Raw genomic sequence first — 12595 nt, 5'->3', positions numbered from 1 at the left:
ACTTCTTAAAAAAAATTTCCCCTGAAACAAACCCGGCGGCTTCATAGCTGCATCCATGTCAGCACGTCACGTTTTTGTTTTTTTTCAAACTTTATTTCAAATCACAATTTCTGTACATTTCAATTTGAAATACATATCTTTTTACAAAAACTCATTTGAGGAAAAAACATTTGCTTGCATTTGAAACGTAAAGTATAAGCTTACAACACATTAACAAGATAAAATAAAGTTATCACAGGGGTTGACATTTCAACAAAGGTGCTTTAAGCGTGTTAAAAGAACACAGGATTGTAACTTAAAGAGCAAGAGACTTTGACATTGTTTAATATAATTCGTTAATAGACTGGTTTTCCACAATTGTGTTTCCTTTCTGGCCAGGTGAGGTGAGGTGAGGTGAGATTTGCAAATCTTTCAGGACAGTTTTCTCAGTGAACGGTTTTCAGAGAAGCATACATTCAAATGGCCACAACTTCTTCAAATATTATCGGATTTCCACGTATTAGACATCATTTGAAAGCTTTCAGAATCCGTGAATAATCCGTGAATAACTCAAAATGTCCCGAGGTAGACTTGTCCCTGGTTTTGCCGTAGTTGGTCTTTGTGACCGAACAAGAGAAGAACAGGTGTTCAATTGTTTCGTGTTCTATCATACAGAAAACACATGGACTTACTTCACAATTGAACCTTTTCCTTATAGTTTCAGCAGGATAAATATTGTTTATTAATTTGAACTGACATTCTCTTACCTTGGGTGAAATTGGCCATTTAAGATAGCTACAATAAGTCTTTGTTAATTATCTATTGTCTTTATTTTCGTTGATTTTTTTACATCATGGAATAGCTTTTCTTTAAACACACTTCCAAGTACTTTGTTGTTGTTTTCACTAAATTTCAATTCACCAATTTTTAAATCAGGTAGTTTAACAGTCACATTTGAGTTTGTAAGGATATTTTTAATCATGTATTTTAAGGGAAGTGGAATAGCTCTACTGATTTGGTTAGATTCTCTATGAGAGCATTTTAAATTAAACTTTTCTACAAATGTATTAAATTGCAATAAATTGCCATTTACATCCATTAAAGTGTAAGTTTGGCGGAAATTGAAAATAAAGCTATTTTCTGAATGAAAATACATCAACTAAGCCGTGGAGGAAGTAATTATCGCTCATCACGCAGTTCAGAGCTAGCACGGGTCGGAGCTAGAGTCCAAAATCGCAAACAGTGGGTTAGCATGGGGCCAACAGCCACACGCTTTCAAAATCGCATTTTTAAACCACTAACATTGCTCAAAACAGCGCCAAACCTTGTCAGCAGCTTGCTCTGGGTGTCTACACATAAAACGAAGCACCAACAACTCAGTTCATGAACCCGAAGTTTATAACAGAAGACAGTTAAGAACACTCACCAATTTTACCCCTGCCAGCTCCTCGCGAAGGATAGTCCGTAAGTGTCGATTACAGAGGCTCAGCTCGAGGCGGATCTGCTAGCAATCCTTTGGCCTACAGGTTAACATTCAAAAAACCGAGGTCATGTCCCATCTCACCACCCCCGCCCCCACACCCCCCAGTTTTCACATAAACGGTGTTCCACTTAAAACAGTGGATCACTTCACCTACCTTGGCTCCACTTTGTCCTCATGTTGCTCCCTTGACACAGAAATACACACCCGGATCAATAAAGCCTCATCATCTTTTGGACGCCTGCGCAGCTGGATTTTTGAAAACCGTAACCTGAAGGTCAGCACCAAGGTTGCTGTTTACAATGCGGTATGTCTCTCCACTCTGCTTTATGGGGCAGAGTCATGGACCCCATACCGCCAGCACATCACCAACCTAGAAGCCTTCCATATCCGCTGCCTACAGAAGATCCTCAGTCTGTCCTGGGAAGACCGTATCCCCCATACAGACATCCTCAGCAACACTGGCTCAATCTGCATGGAAGCAGCTGTGGCCAAAAAACATCTGCGCTGGATAGGACACACGATACGCATGCCTGAACACTGCCTGCCCCGCCAAGTCCTCTACAGCCAGTAATGGGCGCTCCGCTGGAGGGCAAAAGCTGCGCTTTAAGGATTACACCAGGGACATCATAAAGCGAACAAACATCCTCCTCACGCAGCTTGAAACACTGGCACTCAACAGATCAGCCTGGCAGGTCACTTGTGCCACTGCAGTTTCTCAAATACACCAAAGCAGCCAAGACCGACGATCCAAGAGGTGCATCCAGAGACACCAGCGAGCGGCTGGTACCCCCCTGGCATCTGGTTTCCCTTGCTCCATCTGCGGACGAGTGTGCGGCTCAAGGAATGGACTCTACGCCCATAAGAAGTGGCACCAGCGGCAATGTCGCTGAATCCCATCCCCCCCCCCCCAACCCCTGGAGCAAGTGTCATCATCGAAAACGATGGACGGCTAAACGTTTCTGACACACAGGGTGCGTGTGAAGCGTCAGTGCAGTAGTACTGTGGTAGTAGTGCTTGTAGCTAGTGCATGTTGCATGTCGCCATTTCTTGCTTCCTCCTACTTTCAGCTACGGCCACTGGCTAGCCTCCTTTGGGGGTGAAAAGACGAGCAGAGTTTGTCTCCTCCTGCCGGTACATAGCCTCTCCACCACCAAGACTCCTACAGTGCCTCCTCGCGGCCACACACAGTTAACTGGTGTTTTGAGATAACTTTGTTCATATTAGGCTACCGTAGCCAGTGACTGACTGGACGTAATGATGTTGGACGTGTGAACATGACTGGAAGCCGGAAGTTTAAGAGAGAGCTTACTGTTAGCCATGTGTGTGTAGTGCTTGTAAATAAACGAGTTACTGGGAACTACTGTCTGCTCCTTTTCGTGACATGGTGTCAGAAGTCAAGACTCCACGCTAACACCGGAGACGAGATGGCGAAGTTTGGTCCCCCAGAGCCGTTGGACTTTACTCATCCGGCGGACTGGCCAGTGTGGAGGCAGAGATTTTCCCGCTTTCACGTGGCATCAAAGCTTGATAAAGAGACCGGTGAGGTTCTGGTGAATTCGCTCCTCTATTCTATGGGGAGGGATGCGGAGTCTATCTACAGTTCATTCGTGTTTCCTGCTGCCACAGAGGATATTCCACACCCCAAGTTTGACTTCAAAATTGTGGTGGAAAAGTTTGACGAACACTTTGTACCTAAACAGAACGTCATCCATGACCCCGCCTGCTTTCACATGCGGACCTAACGGGCTGGTGAGACCGTGGAGGCGTTCGTCCGGAGCCTGTATGAGGTTGCGCAGTACTGCGAGTTCGGCAACAGTAAGCACGAACAGATTGTGGACCGCATTGTGATAGGGATATTGGAATATACAAAAATGTTTCACAGAGGCTGCAGCTCGAGGCGGATCTAACACTGGAGAGGGCGATTCAGCTCGCATGCCAGAGTGAGCAGGTCAAACAACAAAGTGCGGAGCCTGTGGAAACTGGAGTGAACGAGGTGAGACACAAACAGTACGGCAACATGAGACGGAGCTATGATAAATCACGACAGCCACAGGGACAAAAGCACAGTGACGCTAAACAGAACTGCCAACGATGCAATAGAATGCATGATGGAAAAGAGAGCTGTCCTGCCCACAATAAAAGATGCAGGAAGTGCAATAAGATGGGCCATTTTGAAGTGGTATGCAAACCCAGAATGCTAAAAGAAGTCAGGACAGAATCTGTGGCGGATTCGGAGGATGATTCATTTTTCATTGGAGGACTTTTCCTGGGAACTGTAACTGAGTCAGTGCCAACTGTCATAGAGGAACCAGACTCAGACACAGATTGGGATGTCTAGCTGATTGTGAATGGCAACCCAGTTGATTTTAAAATTGATACTGGTGCTGACACAACTGTTGTGACAGAAGAGACATTCAACAGCAGCCTAATAGGAGATGTGTTTGGAGAAATAGGATTACTGAACTGTGAGGCTGTTAAAATAGAACTGACGGATGATGCAGTGGCATAAAGTGCAAACACTCCACGCAGAGTCCCCTTTCCACTTCTCCCAAGGGTTGAAGAAGAGTTAAAGCGCATGCTCAACCTGGGGATCATAGAGGAGGTCACCAAACCCACAGACTGGTGTGCACCGATGGTGCCTGCTCCAAAGCGCAACAAGGATGAGGTCAGAGTGTGTGTGGATTTAAAAAGGCTGAACAAGGGAGTAAAGCGGGAGCGCTACATTCTGCCCACACTGGATGATATAACGCCCAAGCTAGCTGGAGCCAAGGTTTTCTCCACCCTAGATGCCTCAAGTGGGTTCTGGCAGATCCCATTGGAAATTAACCACCTTCATAACTCCCATGGGCAGGTTTTGCTCCAAACGCTTGCCATTTGGGATTACATCAGCGCCCGAGATTTTCCAGCTCCTGATGAGCACGCTGCTCAAGTGCCTGGAGGGGACTGTCGTATTGGACGACATCCTTGTCTACGGATCTAATAAGGAAGAACACGACCGCCGCCTGGATGCGGTGCTACGCACAATTAAGGCTTCAGGCCTCAAGCTCAACAGGGCAAAGTGCCACTTCAGACAGACTAAACTAGAGTTCTTTGGACACATAATCAGCGCTGATGGGGTGAAACCGGATAACAACAAAGTGGAGGCCATCACCAAACTGCCCAGCCCTACAAATGTGGAGCAACTTTGTCAGGTGCTAGGTCTGATAAACTATGTGGGCCTGTGAGCGCTTCGCCCGTTACATCCAGGGGATGGGCAGGGTCTGTCTTCAAACAGACCATAAGCCTCTGGTGCCATTAATTAACACATACGACCTGGACAAGACCCCATTGAGGTGTCAGAGGCTGCTCATGCGCCTAATGCGGTTTGATGTCATCGCGGAGCACGTCCCAGGTATTTAGCTAGCAGTGGCTGATGCACTCTCGAGGCAACCCCTGGATGGAGACCACAAGTCAGACACTGATAGTCAGGTCAGAGCGTATGTGACCAGCCACGGCAAAACCAGGAACAAGTCGGCCTCGGGGCATTTTGAGTTATTCACAGATTCTGTGTAGTTTCTAAGCTTTCCATTGATGTCTAACACATGGAAATCTGTATATAATATTTGACGAAGTTGTGGCCATTTGACAGGGCCGTTTCAAGGAATTTGGGGGCCCCAAGCAAAATGGACATGGAGGCCCCCCCGCACGCAAAGCCTACAGGAACCACAGCATAGCCAAACAGTTTAAGTTCACACACTTTATATAATTGAGATAAGAATTGAACATTTGGAACATTTTAACATGTGCAAAAAAAAACACCACCGTACCATAAAATCCAATAAACACAACAAAAAAGTGCACAATAACTAAATCCAACATACTTAAAAACACACACACACACACACACACACACACACACACACACATACATACATACATACATACATACATACATACATACATACACACACTCACATTAACATTTTTCAGTTCTCACAAAATGAGAAAATAAAACACTGTAATTGTCTTTTGTGAATCTTCGAGGTGGATTCTCAGAATTTTGGGGGAATACAATGTCTGTGACTTGCACTGGTCCTTTTTTAACAATTTGACAGCGCACACTATCAGTCAGGACTGCTGGCCACTGCGCAGGGTCATCAGCTAGAATTACAGTGCTTGTGGTACCTTGAGCTGTAGAGGTAACCTCAGTGTTGGGAAGTGGTGCAGACTCAATCTCTTTTCTGGATGCAGTGTCTTCCACTGTGAGAGATGCTATTGTAGCTGGGGAAAAAAATAATGTTTTGATTAATATAATCCACTGTTCAGGGACAGAATGCATCACTGAGTGTCTGACACCTAGAAATTTATAGACATGGTGCTTTAAAGACAGTAAACAGCTGGCGTGCATGAACACTACTAGACATGAATGTTCCGATCTGCTTTGATGCACGGAATTTATTGTGTGGTTTTCCTAACCCCCATTTGGTAAATAGATTATCACGGTGGAATAGTTAGCATAGCAGAGAAGCTATGCCACTTTCATCAAAACCTGTTACAAAGCTATAGCAATGTCATGTCATTAAATACGATAAGCAGTGATTCTGGAACAGATGCGTCTTCCTTATCCCGTTAATAAACATATTACAGTATGTAAACATATTCTGTCCGTTCGAAAAAAAGTTGCACTTACTGTTACAAGCAGCATTGGCCGTCACGCAGGTAGCTAACATAAACATTTTTTGCTAGCCTACCTGCTGCGAAATTACACCAATTGTACAAGACACGTAGAGCTATTTTATCCAGTGTAATGTATCACTTACCACTATCTTGTTTTTTCTTATCCTCCTCTTCCTTTCTCTTCTTTCTTTTCTGGCTTCCCGAGGCATAATTCCGCTTCATGATGACTGCCGAGGTTTCGTATTTTGCCGGCAGCAGAGGTCACGAACCTGGCCGGCTGGCTGCTGTCAGCGGCTACTGAGAGGGGCCCCCTTGAGGGGGATCCCGATAACAGTGTCATTGCACTTTACTGCATTGACTATTAAAGGGGCGCTCACACAGTTTGTCGTTGCATTTTATTCATAACCAGTCGTTGTCTTGGGGCCCCAGGCCAGCTCGGGGCCCCAAGCAATTGCTTGGTTTGCTTGCCTTCTCGCGACGGGCCTGCCATTTGAATGTATGCTTCTCTGAAAACCGTTCACTGAGAAAACTGGCCTGAAAGATTTTCAAATCTCACCTCACCTCACCTCACCTGGCCAGAAAGGAAACACAATGGTGCTCATTTGCATCTCATTCAGATAAGCCCTCCCCCCTACAGATGTCACTCAGGGATATCTGCTATCTGTTAGCCTGCAGGCACCGTCTAAGGGCCTGTCCACACGAAAACGTTTTCAGTGCGTAAACGCAGAAGTCTTGTGCGTTTCGCCCTGCCGTCCAGACGGATCCGGCGTTTTCGCGGCGTGAAAACGCACTTTTTTGAAACCAGCTCTCAGGGTGGAAAAGAAAAAAAACGACACGCCTCCGTTTCATGATCGTTTTCGTGTAGACGGAAAAAACGAATACGCTGATGTCATCAGCCCGCTCCTCGACCCTCGAGCCTGACTTCTTCCCCTGCGACGTCTCGTAACAACAACAAGAACGGCGGCCTCCGTGCTCGTAGCAGATATTCTGTTCGTCTGTACGACGGCGTATCAGGGCCGCTGTATGAAAAAAAAACGGAGCCGAGAGAGGGGGGCATTTATTTGTCTAATTAATCCATCCCAACGTGTGACAACACCTCATCAAGGTCCTTAGGGTGACGGCTGTTGATGCTTATTGTTGGTTTTATTTATACGGGCCAAATTGTCATCTTATGGGTGTTTATTGATCGGGTGGTCGGGCGGAGATTAGCCGTAACTCTCACGTGTTGCCATAGCAATGGCAAACATCCGGTCAAGCTCCATCTCTTCTTCTGCGTTTTTGTAGCAGAAACAGCGCCGCATAAGGGCCTGGAATATGTACTACAGCGCGCTGAGTCGTTTTCAGTGGATTCGTCTGGACACGGATTTTCTTGAAACAACGCCAAGGCAAAACGGAGAAAAAAAGTTTGTTTTGCTTCGTCTGGACGCCCCCTAAGTAGCTAGTGCTAATGATTTAGCAACTAGCCTATTGTCCTCAGGTAGGCTAGTTGCTAAACCATTAGCATCACCGTCAATTCAAGCAATGCCAACAGGCCCCTTGGCACCTTACTGTTAAATCAAAGCCCACATTACGAGCCAAAAACCTTCCATTACAGCTTAGTTTCTATGTGCATATAATTGTAAAACGACAGTACTGAGCTAGCTTAGCTAGCTAAGCAAAGTAGATAACTTGAATGTTAACGGAAATTCACCCCCTAAGAAACTGAAAAGTATTCCTGCAGACTTCGTTGGCTCTCTCTCTTGGTTTGCTCTCTTTCAGCAGCTAAAGAATCCATCTGTATGCTGTACATAAGCTATTGAGAAAGTTTGTCGCTACATGTATGTCTTCCAAGGAGAGAGTTCTCCTTTCTTCTTCCGTAGCATTTGCAGTCAAAGTTACGGATTTCCTCCATTTCGCTGTCTTTATCCCGTTGAAATGTGTAGAAGAAAATGTGTTACCTTACATTTCTTATTTGTATCCCATATAATGTTCCTTTCTCTCGGGAACATCAAATGTCCTGCTGAGCTGTTTCTATTGAATTTAACCCTTGCCGTCTTGATGAAAAGACTCTTTGATCTTTCCCTCTTCCTGAACTGTCTCTGTAACATTTGTCTCATATACATTGATCAAGGCCCGATGAGTGACCCCTTTAGTGACATCGTCTAGCTCTCCTGAGAACAGTCACACCTTGTAGACATCCACAGATGTCTCTTCCTCTGCAGAGAGACATGTGTTGATTCAATGCAAATCCACTTATGACGGCTTCCCTTTTGTTCTCCCGAATGTTCTGTATAAATCCACCTCAGCCAGGCCATTCGACAGACTGGATCTTCATGGATACACTGTGAATTTCTTTTCTCCACTGTCAGTGATTAAACCTCATTTGAACCAGCCACTGAATTGGACCTGAAGAGTTTTCTTCTACAATATGGCGTTGTCGGCAACTCGCTAACCCTGGGCTAGAGGACGTCTGGACTGGAGGGAGTGATTTTGAATATTAGCAATCGGCGCCAAATTCAAAGGGTAAAGGAAGCCTCTTGTAAAATTCCTAACTTTTGCTGATATTCACAATGCCCTGTCTCAGGTCCGGATCTTCCATAGACCCAGGTAACGCCATTTAAATTTTCAAATAGCAGCGGTTGACTGCAGGCGGTTCTGGTGAGTTAAAAAAAAAAAAAAAAAAGGCCTTATGTAGTATAATAACGGATTGCATGGTGGAATTCTCCGTGACCTTATGGGTTTGAGTTTTTCTCTGTGTAACAGATTATTATATGAGGTGGATGATATTGTTATGGAGTAACCAGGCTTCCATACATATTGTCGTAAATCCTATTGGTAGCATAATGACAGTTTGCATGGTGGAATTCTCCGTGACCTTATGGGTCTGAGTGTTTCTCTATGTGAGAGATTGTTATGTAAGGTAGACAATTTTAGTGGAGTGAATCAGTCTGACACTATATTGTCATAATTCCTAAACTTGGTAGCATAATGACAGTTTGCATGGTGGAATTCTCCGTGACCTTATGGGTCTGAGTGTTTCTCTATGTGAGGGAATGTTAGGTGAGGTCGACGATATTTAAGTGGGGTAGCCAGTCCACCGCTCATATTGTCCTAAATCCTATTGGTAGTATAATGACGGTTTATATAGTGGAATTCTTTGTGATTGAGGATTTTTCGATATGAGGGATTGTTATGCGAGGTGGATGACATTGTAGTAGGGGTAGCCAGACCGCCGCTCATGTCATCGTAATCCTTACTTGGAAATTAGGGATGGGTAAAAATATAGATTCAGCAATGCAATGCGATTCTTTTCCCCGCAATTCAATATCGATTCAGCAATCTTCTGAATCGATTCAAGCCCCTGGCCAGTGGGGGCGCTGTGACCGACACCCTCGTGTGATTCGCGCTGTACGGACGGGGGCCGCACTAGACCAAACCATTACAATATGGCGACCGGAGTGAGTACAGCGTTCACACCGGCCGCGGAAGCACCGCGAATAGGCGCGGCTGTCCCGCCCCGTGAAGCGATCGTTTCGGCGTCACGATTTTTTGGCGTGGCACGATCGAACGCGTCAATTCTGGCAGTAAATCACACAAAGAGACACGAGACAATCCGGCCAAATTTCCTATTTTATCATGCTATGAGTTATACCACGGGTGTTCATAGAGCATGAAACTAAATAAATTATTTGGAAAAAAATGATCTGGTACTCTTACTTGTGTATTTCTACTGGATACTGAATCGATATCGAAGCATTTCAATCAATATCGAATCGAATCGATATTGAATCGAATCATGACCCAACGAATCGAAATCGAATCGAATCGTGAGATTCTAAACAATACCCAGCCCTATTGGAAATATAATGACGATTTGCATGGTGAAACTCTCTGTAATCTTATGGATTTCAGTGGTTCTCTTTGTAAAAGATTGTTATATGGAATGAATGAGGTGTGTATAACCGGTTTGACAGTTGTATGAGCTCATTGTAACGTCTTATTTGTCAATGTTGTGTATTTGTGTTTTGCTGTGATTTAAGGCCCGCTGCGGCCATAAATATGTTGTTTTCTTACTATAAGAAATTATTGCTAGAATTGAGTAGTTGTTCAGGAGGTTACAGTTGACATTCCAGCTCTAATTCCTTATCCGTTAGTTACAGTTTTTCTCTATTGGTTTGGCTCAATTCTTGAAACAGAAATTACATTCTCAAAATAACATGGACAAATCTCCAAACCACCTTGCAAATGTTCACAACAGAATGGCATTTCTCATTGATTTCATCAAATTGCAAATGTCTTAGTACATGTCTCAAGTGTCTTAGTGCATCTTTGCAAATGGTTATGTACAAGTACCCTAGAGTTAGCACAATGAGCATACATTTAGCACATTTTCCAAATGAATAGATCTTGCTGATCTAAGCTGATTAGTTGATTCTCAGTCTAATGGTTGCTCTCTCCAAAACATGTCAGCATGATTTCACTGTGTAAATCATCATATGCACAATAGTCTGTTCAACTGTCAAAATTAGTCAACATACTGTAGGCTAATACCATGAAAACCATATGAATTTCTTGCAGCATTTCATAAATTCATGACAGTAATTGACAGTCAGGTGAAATTAGAACTTGACTAACGAAGGAGGAGTTCCTACATCTCAGATGACCAATCAATCAGCTATTTAGCCACCTGACTGGTGCTGTCTATGATTGTGAATGCTGCCAAACGCGTATATATAGAGCTTGGCTAGGGCCTGTACCTTTTGCAGTATAAACATGGAGGTACCTGGCCAAGAAAATGATCATGAGCAACTCCCTGCTCAAGGAAGAGGAAGAGGAGGAAGAGGAGGAAGAAGAAGAAGAAGAGGAGGAGGAGTGCGGATGCGTGGTGGAATAGGCGGAAGAGGCCGAGGAGCAAGAAGACACAGAGTTGTGCCTGATGAAATTCGGGCCACAATTGTAGACCACGTCATCAATCATGGCCTCACAATGGCAGAGGCAGGTCGCAGAGTGCAGCCAAATGTGCCCTGCTCTACAGTCTCTTCCATTGTCCAAACATTTCACAGGGAAAACAGGTATGTACTCCGTCAATGATGGAATTACTGTATAGGAGACATTACAGTAGCCTATATATAGTACTGTCCATACTGTAAAGCAAGACATGTATAAACTATTCACTCTGTGTGTGTGTGTGTTGTCGGGAGGCCTGCAGTACTGTACTGTAATACTGTAGCTTACAGTATCTCAATGTGATGTTATGTATGACACTTTTAAAATGACAAGAAAATACTGTAAATTGAAGGAAGGAAATTGGATATATTGATACAGTTTAGAGTAGAATTCCATTCACTGTGCAGTGTTGCATTACAGTTGTAAGTAAAACTTCAATGCATTTGTAAGTCATTCTGTAACAAATACATGACATATACATTGGAAGTTGTAATGCAGTGTTGTTCTTTTACTTCTATGTCTAGAATTGGGCGACAACCTCGCATGGGTGGCAGAGGAAAACTTCTCAATGAGCGCCAAGAACAAGAGATCTGTAACATAGTGATTGCAAATAATGCAATCACATTGCGACAGATCCGTGACACAATCCTTCTGGACAACGCTATATTCCAAAACATCTACTCTATCAGCATCTCTACAATAGACCGTGTATTGAAGAAACATCAGGTGACCATGAAACAAATCTACAGGGTACCATTTGAGAGGAACTCTGACAGGGTAAAAGAGCTGCGGTACCAGTATGTACATGTAAGTCAGTCATTGGTTGTTTATCATCGTAACCTTACAGTACTGTAATTACAGTAAGCAGTGGTTTCTATTTTTTGTTTTTGTTTTCAGTGTTCTCTTACTACTACAGCATCCAGCATTACTGTATCTGACTGCAACATTTTGCCTATTCTGCAACAGAAAACTGTCTTCAGTATTTCTCTCTCCTCTTTGTGTCAAATACTCCTGCAGTACCTCCTATATCCCAAGTTTGGATCCACTGGAGTAGTGGCCAGTAGTAGGCTATATTGAACTTGTGGAGGAGAACATAGAATAGCCCAATGTAATTTTCTATTACTGTTCTGTATGACTTTATACTGTATGACTGATTTGATTTTTTTTACTCTATTGTAGAGAATAATGGCATTAGAGGGGAATGAAAGACCACACATCCTTGTGTTCGTCGATGAGGCTGGTTTCAACCTAACCAAGGGCCGCAGACGTGGACGCAACTTCATTGGCCACCGGGCCACGGTGGATGTCCCAGGCCAGCGAGGGGGCAACATAACAATGTGTGCTGCCATTTCAGAGACTGGTGTGGCCACACACATCCCCAGTTTAGGCCCGTACAATACCCAAAAGCTTCTCATTTTCTTGGAGCACCTATACACTGATCTGGTCCCAGAAAATGAGAGAGGACTGGAAGGGCCTCACCTCCCACACTATGTGATAGTGTGGGACAATGTCAATTTCCACCGAGGCCTGCTCATCAGGGCCTGGTTCACC

The 12595-nt window shown here is 44.2% G+C and overlaps 1 long non-coding RNA gene across 1 annotated transcript; it reads left to right on the top strand.

Annotated features, from left to right (window-relative positions):
• Window positions 1-11428: 11428 nt before the first annotated feature.
• Window positions 11429-12417, top strand: LOC311012275. Its single transcript, XR_014597024.1, has 3 exons — window positions 11429-11466; window positions 11569-11851; window positions 12224-12417. It is a non-coding gene; the product is annotated as an uncharacterized lncRNA (long non-coding RNA).
• The last annotated feature ends 178 nt before the right edge of the window (window positions 12418-12595 follow it).

This window comes from Eutrigla gurnardus, assembly GCF_963514095.1.
Source record: "Eutrigla gurnardus genome assembly, chromosome: 4".
NCBI lineage: Eukaryota > Metazoa > Chordata > Actinopteri > Perciformes > Triglidae > Eutrigla > Eutrigla gurnardus.
The sequence above is the reverse complement of the archived record's forward strand: the minus strand, read 5'-3'. Positions and strand labels throughout refer to the sequence as shown.